Source organism: Fundulus heteroclitus, unplaced genomic scaffold (assembly GCF_011125445.2).
Source record: "Fundulus heteroclitus isolate FHET01 unplaced genomic scaffold, MU-UCD_Fhet_4.1 scaffold_69, whole genome shotgun sequence".
NCBI classification, from domain to species: Eukaryota; Metazoa; Chordata; class Actinopteri; order Cyprinodontiformes; family Fundulidae; genus Fundulus; species Fundulus heteroclitus.
Window position 1 is genome coordinate 1,412,870 of NW_023397132.1, and position 23,149 is coordinate 1,436,018.

Here is a 23,149-nt window from a genome sequence, read left to right on the forward strand (position 1 = left end):
GCAGGTAGCACATCTGTTTAGTGTTTGTTGATTTCTTTACTGAGGATTTAAGGATCTGCAGGAGAGCCATTCATTACCTGATTGTCAACCCATGTGGTAGAGTTGTTCAGTTTCCTAGATCAAGAACTTGTCCCATATGATTTACCTCCTTGTGTCTCCAGGTTTGCCTTTTTTCATCCAGCACCTTCCTGCCCGCTCTCACTGAAAACCCTGCCACCAGGACCTTTTGGTTCCCATCTTCTCTTTCTTTAAGGAACCCCTGTTTTGGAAATCTTACCATCAACTCACCAAGAACCACTCAACTACCAGTATCAACTTTACCTCCTCAGCTCACCTTCCTCCGATCAGAACTGTACTGAGCCTCAGCCCTCAAGTCAGCTGCTGCCGCCACATCGATTCAATAAACTAGCAAAACCTTTATTCTGAATGTGATTTCTGCATATGGGTCAGAAACTAAATGAAATCATGACAAAACTAAGTTAAAAGAAGGAAGATTTAGGCTGATTCAATTTCAGACACTGAGAAAAAGTAAATGTTTTTAGTGTATGTAAATAACTAGTTTCAACAATCAAATAAATAAATATATACACACACACACAAACACACACACACACACACACACACACACACATATATATATATATATATATATATATATATATATATATATATATATATATATATATATTCTTTCTTTTCATCCTACATGGTTTCCAAACTGATACTTTCCCTCCTTGTTTTTAGAAATTGTGTCTGTAGAGCCACAGCATGCATCGATGTTCTACATATAATCTCAATTTAAAAATGTGATTTAAAATCCATTTTGTTACTTTGTGATTGACCTAACAGGTTTTTGGCATTATCAGTGGTCTTTGGTGTTCCAGGAACCATTTTGTGACTAATCCATTCATTAAAGTACTTCAGAAAAACCCATTGGTCTGGATTTGTACAGCTGAAAATGTCACAATTGCAAGCAAAGCTAATGAGCCAATTTTCTGTCAGCTCAAGTGTCATAGTAAAAACCTTTCTCCCTAGAGTCATGTGTCTCATGAGCAAAAGTAAGAGACCAAAAATGAAAATGTCATTGTGGTATCTTCTTACATCTGATGGTTCCGTCCACACATCTGAGTAGAGAGCTTTTCGGTTTTCTGTATATTCTTTAAGAAAAATCCTAGGTACCAAGAGATTGCCTGTCTTCCTCGCCAAACCTAAAATATGGTGGCTGTGCACTCTTATTCTAAAGTTACTAAATAGATCATGTTCACCATTCACAAATGTACTTTATTTACATTTTTTATCTTTTAATTATGTTTAATCCTTCAAAAGTCTCCACTAGTTGTGGCCTCTTTCAGTAGAACATTATCTTTTTGTCTGAGGGATTGTTTTTTAATATGATGGCCGGTAAAGTTCATTCATAAAATGTCTGAAGCGTTAAACTTCATACCTCTCTGCTGGGTTCCTTCATTTTCATGATGCTGTTTGTTCACTAATGTACTCTAACCTCTGAGGTCAAAGCTGTATATACCCACATTGTGCATAGTAATTGTACACACCATATGCTAATCAGGTCACTTCTGAAGACGGTAGATGGGCTGGATTTACCTTGGGGGTATCAGGATGAAGAGGTTGAATGCATATCCATGCCACAATTGCCGGATTGCATTTGTAACCAATATCGAGAACCATGAATATCATGTGTTGTCACAACCTGTCTTCTTCATTGCCATTAAAAGATGTGGGTCTATCATCACTTTTAATTGAATAAAGACAATAATGCTACAGAGAGAAATATTCCATTGCTTTCCATTCTGTCGTTTCTTATCCCAGTCACATTTATTTTCCAACCACAAATAAACTCCTTGAAAAGTAGCTTGCTCACCACTTTCCTATCTAGATTTTCTTATTGCTTTTGGTTCCTTTTCACTAGCTGTCCTTAGTTGTTCATCTATTCTACTTAGTTTAATATATATTTTACTGCAGTTGGCTTTTCTTTGTTTAAATGTTGAAAAGATTGGATGATGGGGGGCCTCAAAATTTTCTCTTAAATCATAGGGGGACCCACCAAGAAATGTTTTTTTAAACCATGATGAGCTACAAGAAAAATATATATTTTTTTAACGCTTAAAGATACGAAGCACTGTATGTAAAACAATGCAGACTCCATGATGTTTTAATTAAATGTTAAATGTTTAGTTAAATGCAGAGTTTACTTATTTTGACCAGTGACTGTACTGTTCCTGAGATTAAAGGTCATAGAATACGGGTAGTAAAAAGCAGTCAAAATAATTTAGGACTGCTAAATGAAAAGATGTTGAATACCCAAGGCAAAAGTATTCTTACTGTTAAATATTTTCTCAGCACCTGAGCTGCAGACATTGTATGAACATCTTTGTGTTAGAGCTTTAAGAGGAGGCTATATCAGTCTTGATTTATATGAAAGGATAGCAATTGCAATGTTCATGAGATTAACAAAGTGGCATCTAAGCCTCCTCAATCACTTGATTTGTGTTAGACAGCTGTACAGGGGGCATTTATTTTATCACTGGCCAATAGACACTGGAATTGTTTTAAAAAATCGTTTAGCTGAATTCCTATGATATGGCTATGTGAAAATCTCTGTATAGCAGCAATTTGACAAACCAACCCACCTTTCACCAACAACAATTCAAAGTCACTTAAATTGCCTTTCTCCAAAAGAATGTTGCTGATCAGGAACTCTTGCCTGTCGTTTTTCACCTCATCTAGATGCCTAAGTTCGTTGGGTTGCTGCCATGTGCTCTGCTATGCGTGTTAAAAAGGAATTGAACAGGTGTACCCAAAGAAGTGGGAATTCAAGACTATTGTAACAAAATAAACTGAAAAAAAACCAACAAAGTTACAAAAAAGAAATGTGCTAGTATCACAAAGAAAGATCTATTTATCTCAGGTTGCATCAACACTAACCAAGGGATTAACATTAAAAATGGTGGCATTGTATTATGCAGGCCAACTCCAAGTCAGCTGACTGCTTCCTCTTCACGAGGTCATGCAGCAACTACTCCACAAAAAGCTGCCTGTTATCTTTCATAGATGATTAAAAGTTTGTATTTATTGTCACTGAAAATCCTAAAAAGCCATATTTGACCATTACACAGGCTTTGTTTAACTTAGTGTTATGTGGTGTAAGTAAAGTATTGATTCAATATTATCCGTGTGAATCAAAATGTGTGTTGGCATTTTGATTCACTGGTTGTGATTTCATTGCATGAGTATTGAACGTATTCTTTCATAGGTTGGTAGTGATTTCAAACATACTGAACATACGGTATGGTCAGCTAGAGATCTTAAAAATGAAAATCCAACTGCTTACTTTTTCTCAAAAAAAAACATTTCAATACAAACAGGTTGGACAAATGACAGAAGGGGATCCTTATAGTCTGTCACCAAATAACAAAATACTGCAAACATTAATATATATATATATATATACACTATATATACTATATATATATATATATATATATATATATATATATAATATATATATATATATATATATATATATATATATATATTTAAATTGGTTCATTGTGTTTATTCTCATTTACTGATTATTAAAATACTTGACAGTTAAATAAATTAGTTAACAGTTTGGTCACATCAGATGATCAGCAGAGGGTTTTTTTAAGCTTATCTTCACAACCCTATCTCTTCTATTGGCTTTTCCAACAAATCAGTTTCTGCATAGGATCCATTTCAATCTTGTAGCTTCAGTGTCCATCACACTCTCTCATTCATCCCTCCACCTAAAGCTTTGGCTAAAGACACTTGAGTATCATGTGTCCAGGCTACAAAGGCTCTCACTAAACCACAAAGGGAGGACGGACTTAAAAGGTCCAGAGATAAACCCCGGCACCTTTTCATCACATTTATTCCAACCACATGTATGCCCCGGGGAAGGAAAACAGACAAAATTACAAATCTTTCTTTTCTCCCTGCTCTGACAGAGAAATCTCCTTTAAACTTTTTAATCATTAAAACAACAGAGCAATAGACTTCCTCAGTTACCGCCCTCAGATTAGTCCAATCATCGGAATTTCTAATGTGCCACAGAGGACAAAAACCATTTCATAGTTAAATCAAAAAGGCAATTTTACCCTCAAATTGCTTCAACTTTACAATCACATTGCTTGGGGCTGTTAAAGGAGCTTTCATATGAACTTCTCTGAGAGTTAATAGTTTGTTTTCCTCAGAGCTTTTCTCTGCTTAGTAAAACTTAGTTTGATGTGGTATAAACCTGTAGTGAGGTTTCACATATTTAAGTTTTATTTTAAGGATTTTAACAACATCGTTTCCCCAACTACATGAATCATATTTGAGACTTTGTCATATAGAACACTACTTGATATGCCTCCAGAACAGAAACTGATAAAAGCCTAGACTCACAATTAGAAAGACTTTGATTATATCAAACTAATAATCTTATCTTTGACAAATTATTTGTGTAACTAAAGATAGTACAAAGTTCAGAGGATAGAAATTTGGTAATTTGCTGTTCCTAACTGTCTTAAATGAAAATAATAATTTATGTATTTAAATTGTGCTGCAAAGTGACAGTCAGTTTGAATGTCTGCAGGGACCTTTCTATCTGGAGTTAAAAGGCTGTTTTATTTTCTCAGGTTACCCAGTTTTTTCTACGTTATGTGGAATAAACAGGAGTATTAAGTACTGATGGAAACCAGGTAGTGACCAGGGGCCTCAACTATTGAACTTGTGTGTGCACAGAATAGGGCCGGAGACTTGTGTGCGTCACTTTCCACGCAAAGGTTCTGATCTATGTGCGGTCCCCACGACAACTCTCACAGATGCATACACTCAATTTGGAGACATTGGAAGTTAGTGATGCAGATGGTAAAGTGGTGAATTGCAGTCACACTGCATCATGGTTCCTCTTAGATATTCAGTTTCCATCCATATCAGATTTTATTCACAGATTTGCTTTATAATAACCATTCAAAACTGTAGAGTTAGTCATGCTTGCGCTGAGCCATAACTATACATAAGGACCTTTCAAATTGAGAAATTGGCCGATAAGCCAATTTGAATATTAAATTAAGGTCTTGGGGGGCTCCTGGCGACCTGCTTCCTCAGAATGGCGATCCGGATGCACAGCCAGTCATGAAGTGCTTTGCATTGACCGCTTATGGTTGGATGTGGGTGTGTGGAGGGCAGTACTCCATTTTTGGTTTTTGGACATACAGAAACTTTTACTATAGATCCTACGCACTGTTTCATGAATGAGACCCCAGGTCTCCCAATAACCATGAATCAGTGTTAAAATGGCTTCTGACTTTTCGGACTCAGATATAAGGGCCCATTTCTCTACTTTTTGGGGACTAGATTAAACAAATTACTACTTTTTTCTAAATTGTTGATCCTTTGACCAATCAAATAAGGACTGACAGATCCTACATGAAGTGCAGATTCCTTAAAGCACACACAATTTGATTGTTTCTTTTTCTGTGGAGTTGTGAACTAGAATTATACATGGAGTAAACAAATGTTCTCGGATGACATTCGTTTGAAGGGATTTCTGTGACTTGTATATGGCACGTATGTTCTACTGTTCCGACAACTATAAAGTCCTTTTAATGAAATGTCAGAAAAATGCATGAGATACTACTGTCCTTTTCTCACCTGCATGTGCAAACTGCTGGAGTTTCACTTTTACTTCAGATACAAGAAAGAATTTTTTTTCTATAGTTTACATAGCAATTTTGTTTATTTGTAGAACATGGTTTGTTTCCAGCTACGAAATGCCGATGAGGTAGGATGAAATGGCTAAAATCAAGCAAGGGCTGTCTTGGATTAGTTTCACTGTACAATTTGTTGATCACCACAAAGGTTGAAGGCAGCTGCACCACATTCAAAGGACAATGAAGATATGCTTTAAAAGTTGGAAGTGGTGTTTGAGGTTGGGCTTAAACCCAGTACATTTTAAAAATCTATGCAACTGTGATTCCTATCCCCTCCATTTTACATTTCTCCACTTTCCTCTCTCACTAAAATACCAGTGCATCAATTCCCCCTGGCTCACAAAATAGTTTGACTAAATCACAACTCATTCAGTCACAAGCTATTAGCAGTGGTGCACATTAAAATTGTTTCAGGAACTGAGGAGTGAAATAGAACAGTTTTCTGTTGTTATTTCCCTCTCAAAGTGGAAAGACATATATGACGAGAATGCACGGTGAGCGAAGCAAACAAGTCAGGCAACAAAAAAGGTTCCTGGCAGTCAGCAAATGCATAAATGTTCACTCAATTACAGCTAATGTGACTCATGGCTTGTTATTTCCCAATTAGATAGTTCTGAACTGTTTTGGAGACACAAAAAAGTATGAAAGTTTAGTTAAAAGTTTTGGAAATATACATAGAAAAAAAATCCTACTTTTAAGGAGATACATCTCAGTAGTCTCAAGGGATTACGTTAACCAAAAAAGTGAGAAAAAAACAGACACACGTCTATCAGTTGAAAATATTATAACTATTTCAAGAATGTTTATTGCCATTATGTCACCATAATGAAATTTTGTTTGGACAACGGCTCAAAAATCACACAGGTTCATGCATGACCCACAGACACAACAAGACATCATTTTCAAACAACTGAATGCACAGACATCACTTCCCGAGAAACTCGAAATGTGCAAACGGTCCCTAGCATCTAATAAGATTTAAATGTCAAGAAAGACAGATAGCAGAGACTTTTCAGAACGTTGTAAATTACTGTACAATTGCATGAATTTATCAGACAAAATACTCCCATAGCAGTTAAGTGCAGTCATAAGCAAAAATGTAAATGTTCAAGTTAATTGATGCTCAAGTACAGGATGATGTAAAAATACTGTGCAATTGCATGAATGTGCCATACAGACATTCCCAGAGAAGTTAAAGTGCTCGAATAGTCTTTAGCAAAAATGTTCTTCAATTTAAAGAACTGTGCAATTTGCATAGATGTCTAAACACTCCCTGAGAAACTAAAAGTGTGCAAATGACCTTCTCCGTTTGCTCAAGCTGTGTAAACATGTTAACAGCTAATGAATTGGGCTGGTGGCTTTTTTGATTCTCAGCAGGGTACAATAGCTCTTACAGCTTTGGGAAAGAAGACATTGAACAATCAGCTGAGAGAAAGAACATTCTGGTCAAAATTCATACTTGTAAATTGAAACTCACAGCTGAGTTTTGCACAAAATAATTCTGAACTAGAGTTCTTGTAAACCATGAAATTCCCTTGACAGATATAATGTTGATCCTGCAACTCTGGGAGTAAAAAAAAAAAAAAAAAAAAAAACGTCTCTGTTCCTTCAGAGTCTTTACTAGCAGTTTTTTCACTTAAGTTTTTGTAAAGTATAAATATCAGAAATATATCAGAAAGAACCTTGTTGTTATTCTTGCAGCATAAGAAAAAAGAACAAATGTCTCTGTTCTTACAGAGCATATATTAAGGTCATTACATACTCCATGAGAAACAAGACATTTGTTCTCACTGCCAAATGATGTAATTTTGTTTTCCCAGCTCCGTGTTTGAGATTCTCCCTGGATGTTCTCGACACAACACCTGGGCAGAACTTTTTTCAAGGGGTGTCCAACTACTGTACTGGGTTTGGACAGGATTCGATAGACGCGCTTAGGTTGGAGAAACAGAAATTTCTCACACATATGTGGAACTGCTGTCGCACAGTTCAACTCTGGTTGCTTAAGTGGTTGAACAAGGCAATTCCGCTCACTTGCGGTGTTTACTCTAGAAATTATTCAAGCGGTGTTGTCCCACTCTCGTAGCACTGCACGTCCCCAATGTTCACAGTCTTTACAAATAGCATCAGAGAACACCATGCCCTGTTGTGTGTTTGCTTCCCAACTTTCAGCTCTTCTCGTGCTCGGCTCTTCCTCCTCCCCTGTCCACCCACCAAGTCTGACGTAATGTGGGGCGGACTTCTGCAGCTTAACATCTCGTGCACTATACATGGACAGAACCATAACAAACTTTTTTTGTGTTCTTCCCATCCCAACTGTGAGAAAAAAAAACCTCTTTGTCCTCGTGGAATATGTGGCGGCTTTTAAGGTTGTAACCAAACCCTCTTCAAATTTCTAAACAATTACAGAATGCTTTTTGAAAACCACGCAAAAAAGGTTTTCTCCAAATGTGATGTGTCAAGAACAAGCTTAAAGAACTCCAAAACCCAGCACTGCAAGAACAGACTTCTTTTTTTAGTATCACAAAAAAAGTGATACTAAAAAAAAAAAGTAGTAATTTTGTTCTTTAACATTATTTCTGTTTTTAATGAGTGCGTATAAGGTAGACCTTAAAACCTGCTCCTTACATCCTGAATAAGTTTGTGTTTGTGATGTCATCATTTTTTATGGAGTTACATTTTGATCCATCCATCCATCCACCCATCCATCCATCCATCCATCCATCCATCCATCCATCCATCCATCCATCCATCCATCCATCCATCCATCCATCCATCCATCCATCATCTACTACCTCTGTTTATTTGTTTTGTTTTATTGTTCCTTTTTTGTTTTTAAAAGACAATTTAGAGGCCCCTGAACCTTAGGCTACAAACTCAGTAAGACCTTGCTAAAGTGCAGTCCACACGCCAGCATACCTGGCAAGATGAGAACCAGCTTTAAAAATTTGAATGTAAATTTAGGAAGGGATCATGCGCCTGTGGCTGAGCAGTCTAAATCTCAATTTGCCCAAGCAGTTTTTGCTTCCATTGGGTTGGTGCTTTTTAAAAAAGATGTATAACATGTTTAACCAAACAATGTTTTTTTTTTCTACAACTATGACTTTGCAAACTCTTTCTCTATACCCTCTAGTTGACATGCCAGTGCATCCACAATTTAAAAGTGAAAACATGAAACAGCTCCTTTTTTGGAGGGATGAAGTTTTGGAGCAGCGCAGTCATACATGATTCATTGCTCTGCTTTGAGAGCAACTTACTGTTGTGTGAAATTTGACATTAAGTATCTTTTGTGTTATTCTTGTTTTTAGTCTGCAAACCCAAGGGCAAAGAGTGAGCAATGTGTAATTTTGTACCCCAAAGAAATCCCGGTGCTTGGGCTTATTTACATAAGCGACAGACTGATTTGCGGAATACAAATCAGTCACTGGTTGTGACATGCGGAGTTGAGCCTAAAGGTACGTTTTTGTTTCGCTCCTTTTCTTCCTCCGTGTGAACGTTCAACTTTTTTTTCGTGTTGTCTTTGCACCACAAAGATTTATTCATAGACACACATTATCACCTGTGACCAGAGAACTATTTAAATACACAGAGGCATATTTTTATCTACATCTTTCTGCTGCATGTATGAGTAACCTATGACCTACAAATGACTTTTTTATATAGCTGAAATTCACTGTGCATGTTTGTATATGTGCCTTTTTTTTTTTTGCAACCTTGTAAACAATCATGGCCCGGCATGAAATTTTGTCTGTGAGGTTAATGTGAGCTAAAATATTCCTTTGTCGCTGCTTATTGTAATGATTATTTAATTTTATTTCAAAATGTATTTACAGGTGCTATTGTTTCTTCAGCAAAAATATCATGTTGTGCCATAATACGGAATATTACTATCTGTAATTGTTCATTTTTGGCAGCTAACTTTTCTATTGTAGTCATGTAAGCTTGATGAGGCTAGCTTTAATTTTCTAACAGCAAGCTTTGGGGATTTCTTTACCTCTCTTACCTTTTTTCTCACTGTGTGTAACTGCAAGATAATCCTGGGTCCGCAAAAAAAACTTGTTTCCATTTGCTTTAAACTTTATTTTGTTGCTCTGTCTTTACTTAGGAGCAAGTGGCTATTTCCCTGTACCCATTTCCTCACTTGTGCAATGCAATGCAAATCTGCCTTACCTGACTGGCATGCTTTCTTGTTTATCCCGTTTTGAAGAACTGCTAAGAGAAATGGGCCTTCTTGTCACATCATGTTCATACCCTTGGACAACAGGAAATCATGAATTACCAATCCATGATTTTTAGACAATCCTAGACAATTTTATTAACTTTAAAAAGTCAAATACAATATAAAAATACTTCAAATAAATTTGTGTCGCAAACATTTTTAGCAATTTTAATTATTATGGCTGCTGTGATCTTCATTAATTACTTTGACAGATTTTTTATCCCCACTAAATAAATTTTCTCAAACTGCTTTATGGTGATATTGAAAGATGGAATGCTAATTCTAATTTGATCTGAAGTACTGAGATGAGATTTAAAGTCAGTGTCAGCTGCTGAGCCAGCCAGCTTTTCTAAAATATTTTATGTTTTGTTTCAAACAGACATTTTAGCAAAATTATTTTACAGGATGTTGTTTTACAGTTAACATTTATGCTTCTTTATTTCTAAAAGCAAAACTTAAGACCCTGACAAGTTTAGATTGACAAGATATTTAGCCAGGCTATCATCTGAAGTGAGTCTGCAGTAGGCGGTTTGTTTCACAAGACAGACTTGATAATTCCGACAGTGTTAATTGTTGCAAACATTTATTTTAGAGCAGTGTTACATTTAAAAGGGTAAGCACTGCACCTTAGGTAGCCAACCAAACATTGTCTGTATCTGTTGTTTGTGGATTATTTTGGTGTTTCAATTACACAGCTGACTGACATGTAGCAACAGGCATTAGGTTGTACTGAGGGTGGAGAAAGAGAGCTGTTCCAAGATTATTTTACTACAACATGCTTTCCTGACAACTGGCATTCGTACTTTAAAGTCAGAAGGGTTCATTTGTTACAAATAATCTAAGGATGGATCGAAGGATGGATGGATAGACTGGATAGATTTCCTAAGTTTGGTCCATTTCTCCCTAATACAGTGAATTTCTCTGGGAAGTAGGGTTGTCATTGATTAAATATGCTGCCTCTGAAAATCAGAGGCAAATCCTGCGTCATCTATTGCCACTGAAAACTGACATCCACATATTACACATAATTTGCAATGATGGACTTTGAAACATAATAATTTGTAATTTAATACTCCCCAAGACAATTCAGCTTAATTTTCTGAATATAAACAAGAACAATTTTATTGCTGGGATAAAATTGCTGATGTGTTTTGTTGATTCAGTCCAATTAGTCTGTGTTTATGCTCATCCTTGTCCACAAAACTAATATGCCATTGGGTTAGATGCTGAAATAAAATCAGATTGAAAACACAATTACTGTCAGCACAAGTTCAGACCCTTTATTTATACCTGCACATATTTAAATGGCACAAAGTGCAGAATTTTCTCTATCTCCCAGCTAACGAGAGTTGCATGTCATCATCCTCATAATTTTATATTGTTTTGCCTGCTGAAAAGCACACTATATGTCACTGTCATCTCAAATTGCAATGTCCTCGGCATCTTACAACTCTGTTGTGCCCCACTCTCATTTATACAATATCATTTAGTATCTTTTGCATTGGATACCCAATTGCCATAGTGACGTGTCTAAAAACATCTCACATTTGTCATTGCTTCATTACATTCATGTCTAGAGCCTTTTGCAGGTACTTTGAATGAAAGATCGAAGTAGATCTATCAAAGAATGTCCTTTCTGCAAGCAATCATACTGACCAGCATGAGATTGTTTAGTTCTTTTACAACTAACTCTTGATCTGGGTCAACAAAAACTGGAAAAGGCATAAATATAGGACTAAAGCTGGCCTTAATAAGTAAATGGTTTTTGATTGTATGATTTGACTGCGCCCCAATGTATTTTGTGCTAAAACTATTTCATATTGAAACTTAATCAGTCTGACAAAACAAAAACTTTTGAGTCCAGTTCTGACCAACAAAAGGGCAGCTATCCCCACTGCCTGAGTCCAGCTAAGCTCTCTGTGTGTTCCCAGTTATTGCTCCAGGTATAATCCTCTCCTGGACTCCTTTCTCATCAGGATGGGCTTTTGCAGGACCCTTCAGCTGCCACTGGGGTTCTGAGGCCAAAACCCTAGTCTGCCAAAACGTCTTGGCTCCAGCCAAAAAGTGAAAGCAGGACACCTTCTCAAAGCAATAACATAGGAATGAAACCACTATCTGTGATTTCTCGGGAGCAAAAGCAGTGAAGTGCCCTTTGTTACCTGTCAAAAGAAGGGAAAACAAAGCCATTGTTATTCGACTGATTAAATTAAGAAAAATGTTCAACAAAAGATCTTTGCTGTAATTACAGTTTGTTGTCAGTGTTGCGGTATAGGATGCTTACATTATCCTCAGTTCAGTAAAGAGCATGGCATTTACTAGAAAGTAATAAAAAATTAACACTAAAGTATGCAAGTAAAGTATTTATATAATTTGAACTTTTTCACATTTTGCTATTGTGTTACCACAGGCCTTAAATCATTTGTTAGGATGTAATTTGACAGCTCTTTGGACAAATTGACGTCTGGTCTGTTTTTAAGGTTGCATCTACAGAGTAAAATATGTGTTCTTAAAAATTGCCTGTTCTCTAAAATAAGCAGTTTTAAAATGCCTAACGTGTAAAAATGTCACTATTTCAATGGAATTAAAGGGACATTTTGTTTCTCTTTTTGAGATTTAGGGCAAGGAGATACATTTATAACAGGGGAAAAACACAATTATTTGAATTCTCTCCATGTTCCCAAAAAAAGGAAAAAAAAAAACTATACTTTCAGTTAAATTTTTTTTACATGGTGACAGTTCACAACACATGTCATCACAGTCAAATTCTATCAAATCATCCACACAGATTGGTCAAAAAGTTTCCTATCTAAGGAAACCCAGCAGATTGCATCAAGTCTTTGACGAGCATCATTCACTCCTCCTGAAAGAGCGTAGAGCCACAGGGAGAGTTGTCTGCATTATCGATGGCTGTGCAGCAATCCCTCTTACTGAGCATGCATGAAGCGACAGTGGAGAGGAAAACTCCGCTTTAACAGAAAGGAAAACCTCCAGCAGAACCAGGCTCAGTGTGAACAGTCATCTGTCTCGACCCACTGGGGGTTAGAGAAGACAGAGCAGAGACACAAAAAGCACAGAAGCACACTTTGATCCAGGAATCCTTTCTATGTTATCACCAACACCTAAACCGTGGTCTTTGAGCTGGAAATGCATAATCTCTTCTTTTGTTTGATTGATTGCTGCTATACCTGGAATGTTTCTCCATGAGATTTATTTATATTGCAATGGCAATGAGAAATGTTATCCTAACAAGTGCCCATAAAACATTTTTTGAAAAGATCCTTTAAAAAACTGGAGCGAGAAATTAAAAAACAACAATACTATTGCGCATGATGCAAGTTGCAGACACTAAAACATGTAGAGATAAAAAACTTAAACTGTTTACTTTGTTTTTTTGTTGGAATGTTTCTTTTTTTTTTGGACAGTTGAAAGACGTTCAGATCTAATACAAAATATTGTAATGCAGAGCTGTAAATTATCTTTACATGAACAAAATAGTGCAGTGAGTTGATCTGGACCCTCTAGTTGAAAGGCATTGAATGGGTGGGTAGTGTTGATGTAAGGTATGCAAAGTAATTCAAATAATACTGATGGTGATTCTAAAGAAATTTACAGGTCTGTTTTCCCACTAATCTTCTTTGCGGAGTACCAAAATGGTCATGTCTTCTTCAATTCTTTGTTGATATCCACAAGTTTTACATAATTGGAAAGCTTAGAGTCCATTCTTTCAGATCATGTAAATAACTCAAAACAGCCCTGGGGAGACTGGTTTTGCTGTGGCCCGTCACATATGGGGTAATCAGATCTCTGATGTATGATGGAGCTTAATTATTAAGGGCTTTATGTGTGGGAAGCACAATTTAAAATTCTGTGCTTGATTTAATAGGAAGCCAATGAAGGGAAGATAGAATTGGCGAATTATGATCTTTCCATTTGATTTTTATCAGAACTGATGCTGCAACATTTTGAATCAGCTGAAGGCGTTAAACTGCATTTTGTGGACGTCAACATAGTAAAGAAGTACAATAATCCAGCTTTCAAGTAAAAGGACTAGTTTTTCAGCATTATATATATATATATATATATATATATATATATATATATATATATATATATATATATATATATAATATAATATAATCAGCAGTGATTAAAGCTTGCTCCCTTAGTGCCAAGTTACTGCCTGTTGTGACATCATCGCCTTCACAGTCTACTATCATCTCTGGAGGATTGAGGAACCTCAAGGAAGGTTATTGGCTTTTCATGTGAGTCTTTTGGGAGATTCAAACTCTTTTTTAGCCATTTACCTGCTCTCTCATCTTTTGTTGGTTCCTGCACAATCCTTCAGTGGTTTCCTCTCTCCCACCAGTTTTCTTACTATCATAAAGCTTTTCAAATGCACTGTATGTCTGGCTGAAATTTTGGGTCCACAGTCTGGTTCATTATAGTGTTTTTCATTTGACATTTTTAGTCAAACCCCTAAAAATTTCCGTGCTACCAATTGCCTTCAGAAGTCACTTAATTAGTAAATATAATCCACCAGTGTGTAATTTATTCTCGGTATATTTTCAGCACTTCTGTGAAGGCCTCAGAGGTTTGTTTTGAGAACATTAATGAACAAACTGAATTATGAAGCCAAAGGAACACAGCAGACAAGTCGGGGATCAAATTATGGAGAGGCTTAAATCAGCATTATCTTGTAGAACAAAATCGCAAGCAGAGCACTGTTATCCCATCATCCCAAAATGGGGGAAAAAAATGGAATGAATGCCACAACTGCAAAAATACCAAGAAATGGGTGTCCACCTGAGCTAACAGGCTGGTTAAAGAGATAAAAAAAAATCACAGAAGAAGCTAAGAGCCCAATTTTGACAGCTGGCTTGTAGCTCGGATGGGAGAATTAGTCAGCAGGACAACCAAAAGCTATGTACTCCACCAATATGGTATTTAAATAAGATTAGCAAAATGAAAGCCCTTGTTGAATAAAAGCCATACGGAGCTATGTAAGGAACTTTGTGGATCTGTGTTCTGGATCATCAAGAATCTTTAATGTCCATATGTGTTACCAGAATCACATTTTTGGTGAGACAGACACCAGTTCAGGATGCACACAGATTACATATAACAAGCAGACACCTAAGACATACTGTTTCCACACCTTTTTTTTTTCAAGAGGGTGAAACTGTGTCTTCACTAACAGTTTCAACAAAAAAAGGATTTTTATCAAGATTGTCCCAGACACCTGAGACACAATCCAGGGTGGGCTATCTAGCAGTATGGCCAATTATTTCCCATTACTTATGGTTTTGAAGTCTTTACATTAACAATGCAGAAACTGTAAACCGTTACAGACTGGATCAAAAAAGGTTCACCTGGTGCTGATTAACCTGAATTATTAAACTAAGCAATGAAACTAATTCAACAAATCTCACTTATTCTTGCAGACAAATTAATGTGAAAGCAGCCCACACACCCTTAAGCTAAAAAAAAGAATACTGAGCATTTTTGATTAAAATATAGCTTCTAAAACAAAAGGCTTTAAAAATCCACAATGGGTTGTAGTTAGACACAGTTGAAGGTTTTCCAGGGCCCTCACTTCTCTTGACTGAAAATCTATTGGGGGGAAAAATAACTTATAAAGAAAAAAATGGCTTAAACAAAGAATTGGAGCTACAAAGCTAGCTCCAAGGCATGCCAAAGGGTGTATTAATTTGTACTTTCAACATAAAACATTTGACCGACATTCTGTTTTTCTCTTTTTTTCACTTTCATTTGCAAATTTAACGTGCCAGCTCACAATATGCACTGTTTTAAAATCAAGTAATCTTTAATAAAGCCGTTCACTTATTCTCTCAAACATTTAATTGTGACAAAACTATTTTCCTTTTTTAGTAATTGAATTTTTTTAAACAATATTTATTTTTTTATTAGCAAACGTGAAGAAGTTGTGACTGTGTGTGTGTTGAAATTTCTGAATTGCTTGACTAAGGAAAGCAGTGAAACAACCAGTGCTACTTACTGTGTCACAGGTTACAGGAGTTTTGGAATAAGCTTTTTTTCCTCCAGGTTTAGCCGAACAACAACCAAAAAAAAAAAAAAAAAAAAAAACAAGTGATGGCTTTTGGAAAAATTACGACAAAGGGAGAAGAAACTAATAAAAACACTCCCACTCACAAATAATTCTAGTTTCTGGAGTTAGTCCACTGTGGTGTATTAAGTACAAAGTCACTACAAACATCTGCCAGGAAGCTTTAAAGGACCTCATGCCTCGGCAGAACATGGAACCTACCCTCATTGCCAAAAGGACCAAAACCCGGTCAAATGACCATGGTATCAACTGTGCTTGATTGGAAAATTGGCCTGAGCAGTGTTGTCAAGAAGACAATAAGAGACATTGAAAACGTAGACAAGATAAAGGCTCAGGCTGCTGTTAAAGCAACGTGGGCTTCCTTAATGCCTCAGCGGGGCCTCTTTGGTGTGCCAAACTGATGTAGTAATTCATGCAAAAATAGACCCACCAAGTATTAAATGCATTTCATGGTTAGTACATGAATATGCATTTTGGTGAGCAAAAATTTCTGTATTCAAAAATATTTCTTTGCACTATAATGTAATATTCACATTTTCTGAAAATGCATTTTAGCAACTGTAAGACCTTGATTTTCTTAATTATCAGAAACAAACATTTTTGTTTAACTTATTCTGACTTATTTGGAGGCACTTGTGTAGTGGATACAAAATGCTCAGCGGCTGAAGACACAAACTCTCTTTAACAAAAAAGGTTTTCTATATCTTCTGGGCAGACAATATAGGGTTGGGAATAGTAATATTTATGCACACAAGACAATTTCATGGAAAAACATTTACTGTACAGTCGCTCTGTTTATCTGGCTATTACATATTGTTTTTTGTAATATTGAGTTTGGTGAATTGATTGAAGATAGTGTATGAAAAACTGCTCTAAATAGAGTTGGTGTGTTCTCATTAAAGGAACGCTTTTCCTTCCTCATAGTAAGTACAAGGTTTCTAAGAGTGTAGAAGAGACGGAGCCAGTGACTTTCTTCCCTACAACAAGCTTCTGAGGAAAAAGTCAAGGATCAGCTACCTTTAACCTTGCTCATGTACTCCTGGACTTTACACGCTCCCCACAGATGGAGAGACATCTGTCCATTTAGTCACTGAAACACAGAGAAATCCTCTTTTTTTTTTTTATTAGACCGGCCTTCTATCTTGTATTACTGATTGTACATCTATTCTTGTATGATGATAACAGGGTAATATGGTTTCTTTGTTTGGTTTCCTTGGCGGTTTGCTGAGGGTGCACAATCAAAGCAGGTAAACTATTACGGTTGCCTGTGTGTAGGTGAATGGCAGCGATGAAAAGCTCGTTGTTGGTTTTGTATACCAGATGTGTCACAGGCAAAAGGCGGAGGAGGACAAGGTGGAAGCAGGGCTTTAGGACACAAAAGAGGGCACCTGCTCCCATCAAGTCATTCCCGGGCAGCACTAGCCTTTTTTCCAGGCCAGACTGAAGAAATCATTCTGCTAGAGGTAAGAATTTGCTTGACCCATAATTTACATGTGTTTTCTTGTGTGCAGAGGGGGCGGATGCTAGAAGAGTGTGTTGGACTCATTGAATGAATGGCTGTTTTTTTCTTTTTTTTTATCAGTGTCTTCTCAGTTCAAGCTCCCGGTGGTGGGAGGAATAGGAAGTGATGCCTTTGAAGTAATCCTGCCCCTACATCTTTCCCCATCTACCATTTCTACACCCACATCCCTGTTTATTCAATGCTATCACCATAATACCAGTCATTTATATGAAGGAGAGCTTGAAACCTGTAATTTTCAAGACGTCTGGCCTATCATGTGGAGTGAATAGAAAAGTGTTTTACCCAGAGAAGGATTTGGATGAAGCCCGCACCATGTAAACCTAGGAATAAAATATAACCACTGATTGTTTTCTGTCCTGCTCATCACAGAATTAAGCTACTTGACTGAAAATGACCCTTTCCATTACTACAGCTTAATATTTTAAACATCGCTTTCAAGGGATAAATCTGATCATTCGAGGTGAGGCTCTGTGAATGTGAAGTTACCATTCGTAGTTCTCACACCTCTAATAGAAAGGTGTCCTATTGATGTGGGTTTGTAGAATTGTGAAAATATCCTAAGAGCAGAACTAGCAGAAAGAGCTCTACTGATGATTGTACTGTTAAGAGTTCCTTTGTAATAGTCTTTATCAATAGAGTTTATTGTTTTTTTCGACAAATGAAATTGAGGTGGTATCCATCATTCATATTTATTGCATTTTTGCTGTTTTTTTGTCTATTATTTGCTAATACAAAAGTTTATGGTCTGTCTTACAACCTGCTGGTATGTACAGTGGTTACATCTTTTTTGCTTACAGCTTTAGATATATACTTACTTTTTTACCTATTCAGCTCCTGGTCAACATCTGTTGTTAAAAATGCATCCTATAAATATAGTTGAGTTGAGTAGGATAAAATGCAATGCAGTGCCACACAACACATGTAACCCAGTCCCCATGTTCTCAGCAGCAAGCAGGTGGTGCCAGTTCAACACAGGGGATTGCAATCCAGTCACTTTAGTGCTTTCTCTACGATCTCTCTTAAGGGAACTATAGGGCCGCATGATAGTAAATCTTACTAATTTTGACACAAATCACTTCTTTCAAACCTTGACGATAATTGATAATGCTTATTCATATATATATATATATATATTTTATTTTTTTTTTTTTTTTGCAGTGCACATTGCTGATAAAGGTTAGTGTCTTATTATTTTGCAGGAGAATAATCGCTAAGCAAACATAATATTATGATCCATGAGAAATAAACACAGATCAGTCAATTGAAATCTACCCCTCAAGTATCTCTGTGAAGGATGTTTTAAATTCCAAAGCACGTTCCTTGAGTTTCCATTTCAACATCATTACTCTGCTCAACTCTAGCACCTGTTATTTACTGAAATACTGGCACAGACCCGAAAAGAATAAAAGAAAATGAATTTTAACCGTGTTTGCTCGGTGAGCGCAGCATATCCTCGGGAAGTGACACGTTATTGGAAATATACAGCAAGAAAAGCTGCAAACTCAGGCGTCAGCTTAATGTACCTCTTCATTTTTCACTCTATGCAATCCACATCTATACTTCTGCTTGGTACGCCTTATTTACATACATGTTGTTGCAGCACATTTTCAGGCCAGTTAAAAAAAAAAAAAAACAGCACCCTCCTTGTATGAATGGATGTGCATGTACCGCGTAAGTTGACAACTAAATGGAGCAGTGATGTGAACGAGTTAGTACTAAGAACCGAAACCCTGATTAATCACTCCTGGGGGAGATAAACATGAAGCTGAAGGGTAAAAGACAGAATTATTTTTTTTTTTTTTACCAAACAAGATAAGCATCACTGAAATCAGCCTCCTCAGAACAGCTTCATTATACATAAATTACAAACATGGTGGCATCTGTGTTCAACTCTGTACACACGCATTAATGCAAAAGTGTGCGAGAGCTACACATGACTGACGCTGACACCTCCCTGACAATGTGTTTTGTCCAACTGTGGAACCAGAGTGAAAGATGTTCTCAGCTGCCCGAGGGCTTTTGGCAGTGAAATTAAGCACACTCATCAATTCTAAGCACATACCAGGAGGCAAACAGCTGTGTTTGCGTGTGAGTGAGTACATTTGTGTCACGGATACGTCAGCCACACCGCGCAGACACCGGAATTGGTCATGGTACAGTAACTGAGATGAGGAATGAACACAATTAAACCGAGACTGCTGAGTCTGGAAATGGTGACACTGTGGCACACATCAAGACCACTGATGTATTAAGGAGAATTAGATGGCACTCCTCAAGATGTTCCAATTATTCCTTTTGACAGTGCTCTGCAGGCTTCACCGTTTTTGGGCCCACGCTGCAAGCCCGCTGGAGTCCTTCTCCAGCTGAGACGGTGAAAGGAATGTGCTTTTGAACGTTTTCGAGAGGTTTTTTTTGGTTTGAACAACTCACATGCTTGAACGGGATATACTGACTTTCCTAAGCAAATGAAGAGGAATTGAAGTTTTTAGGTACTTGTATCCTTAAATGTAAAATTTGTGCTTTTCCATAACTCTGTAATCAATATATGGCTTATCTAAATGGGCTCTCAGTTTGTTTCAGATTTGTATCTGCTTGTTATGTTTACCATAGATTATTTAAATCAAATTCAGGGAACACTACCTTGTCAAAGATAACAAAGAGACTATTTAGAGAAGATTCCAACATTTCAATGGGCTGGTCAAATAAACGTGCCATGTAAGGATGTTCCAGAGCCTAGTAGCTCCTGCCCCAAAGGCAGGAGCTTCTGGTTTTTAACTCCAGCCTTAGGGATTTTTAGAAGCAGGTGGTTTGTTGAGCTAAGCATCCTGATTGAATTAGAAAATAATTTACTTTGTTTTAAGTTTTAATGTTTTTTTTCTTTCTTTGTAATCATTCAGCATTTTGGTCAGTGTCTGCTGTTTTTAAAGAGCTTTATAAATAAAGTTGCTTAGGAAATTGCTTAGGAAACTGAAATAAGTCAGTGAAATATTAAGGTGCAAGGTGGTGCAAGATGATCAGCTGGGTTATTGCATTTCGATTGGTTAGAAGACGGCAGATGGGGCTTAATAATAATTGAACATCACTGATCCCATAATGGAGAAATTCACTCCTGCATTTTAACCCATCCCCTTGGGGAGCAGTGAGCTGCCACTGTGCGGCAACCAGGGTTAAGGGTCTTGCTCAGGAACCCAGAGTGCAGGCTGTAGGGATCAAACTGTGTATTTGCAACCTTCTCAGAGCGCAAACGCACTGCTCTAACCACTAGGCCAACACTCCCTCAACTCCAGCCTTAGGAATTTTTAGAAGCAGGTGAATGTGTGCCATTCATGCAAGAACAGCCACTGCTAGGGGTGACACTAAAACTGCAATTAGACAAAGGTCATCTCTCTGAATCAGCAGACTATGGGCAAAAGGAACCTTATAGTCTGACTAAGTAAACGGATAATATTATTTTGTTATCTCTGTGTTATTCTATAGTGATCATAATGATCTATGGTTAGTAACAAACAATAAATATTAATTACAGTGATTACTTTATAGTTGTCTTTGGGCCCGATTAAAGTGAGAAATGCACCCAGATTGCTGGTACTACTGTTTAAATGTTGAATTTAATTTCTTAATTAATTTTCTTCCTCTCTGTGAAAGTTTGTTCCGTGAGTTTTAGTTGTGGCTGAAAACTTTAGGCATAACTGTCCAGTGACACAGCAATAAGTCCCGTCATAAGAAATGCATCCTGAACATTCAGCTTTCCCCTCAAACGTGGAAACATGTCTACATGTGAAGCTTTTGAATGTTTAGCTTTTTAAAATGCAAATATGCCTTTTACGCAATTCACAACCAGCTACTTAAACATGGTGATGTGCTTGGCATAACGTTGCATAGGTTTAAAAAAATTAAATCATATGCCAAAGCAGAAAATCAAAAGATAATGTTGATAAACTGATATTTAACTTTATAAAGATGTTATGGAAGTTTAACTTAGGTTATTAAAAACTATATTGATTATTATTTTATTATTATTATTTATTCAGACCCCAAGTTTAAATCATAATATTCTCAAAAAAAGCTTTTGAAAGTCTTAAAGGCATACTATGCAACATTTTTCAGTTAATTAATGTGTTCCATACCGTTTTGGATGATTAAATGAGTCATTTCAGGTCGAACAAAGGTTTTCTCGGCCGCCCTGGGGGTCTGTGGGGGAAATACCGCACTTGCAATTGCAAGAGCTCTCGGCCCGCACTCACAGAAGTCTCGCTTTACGGCGAGAACTCCATGTGTTTTTTCCCTACCATTCACTATATGCATGCGCGAAAGCAACAACAAAGAACCGCGTGTTAACATCAAATAAACATGCAAGCATATCGAGTTTTATTATTATTATTATTATTATTATTATTATTATTATTATTTGTTTTTTGTTTTTATGTTGGCGAGACGCTACCGCGGCGGCTGCGGCTTGGCGAGGCGGTGGCGGAAGCGTCTCGCCAACATAAAAAAAAAAAAAATAATAATAATAATAATAATAATAAAACTGGCGAGGCGGCGGCGGCCGCGGCAGCCGCCTCGCCAAGATAGCGCTGCAGGATGCTTGATGATCATACCTTCACTGTGTTAGTCATTGTTTGTACTGCCGGGTTTTTCACTTTTCGTTGCGTTCACCTGTCTGCTAAGCTCAAAACAACCGCGCCTGGCTTGACGGAGAAACCAGAACAGCTGAGCATCTTTACGACAGTGCACTTTTACTTTCGCCCTCTGGGGGGAGCCTCACTGGAAAATCAACCCCGGTTGCATAGTATACCTTTAAATTGAATTTACTGACACATATAGAAACTAGTGTTGCACCGATACCAGTATCGGCCGGGGCGCCGATACCGCACTAAAATGGTGGTATCGGTATCGGTGAGTACCAACAAATAGGTCACAGATACCATTTTGTTGTTTGTATGTCACTTGAACGCAGCCTTCTCTCTCCCGACACTTGCTAGTTCTACTGGATTCACTTTGTATTAGACTTCTTTCCTGCTTTAATAAGGTAGCAGCTTGACAAAGCCATGGTAGCAATTATTTTACATCCAAGTAGTATGCACACACATAATTTTCAAAGTAATGGTATCGGTATGGTATCGGTATCGGCCGATACTGCACAGCCAGGTATCGGGTATCGGTATCGGGGCCAAAAAATGCCATCGGCGCAACGCTATTAGAAACCCAGTAAATCTATGCATCAAAATTTCAATTTTGTTCAATTTAGTTTATAATACCAATTCCCAACACATGTCATGTCAAGGCACTTTACGGAGTCAATTCAATCCAATCAAAAACACATAAAGGTTAAAATGTTCTATGAAAGGAAACTCAGTTTGAGGTGGTTTGGGCATCTGATCAGGATGCCCCTTGAGCATCTCCCTTTGGGGGTTTTCTGGGCATGTCAGTTTAAATTGAACATTAACATTCAAAGGCAACAGAAATACATCTTAAACTTGATTTAAAGGAACTCAGGGTTTCAGCATTTTACCGTCTTCTGGGAGCTTGTTCCAGATAAGTGGAGCACAAAGACTAAATTATGCTTCTCCATGTCTGGTTCTGGATAG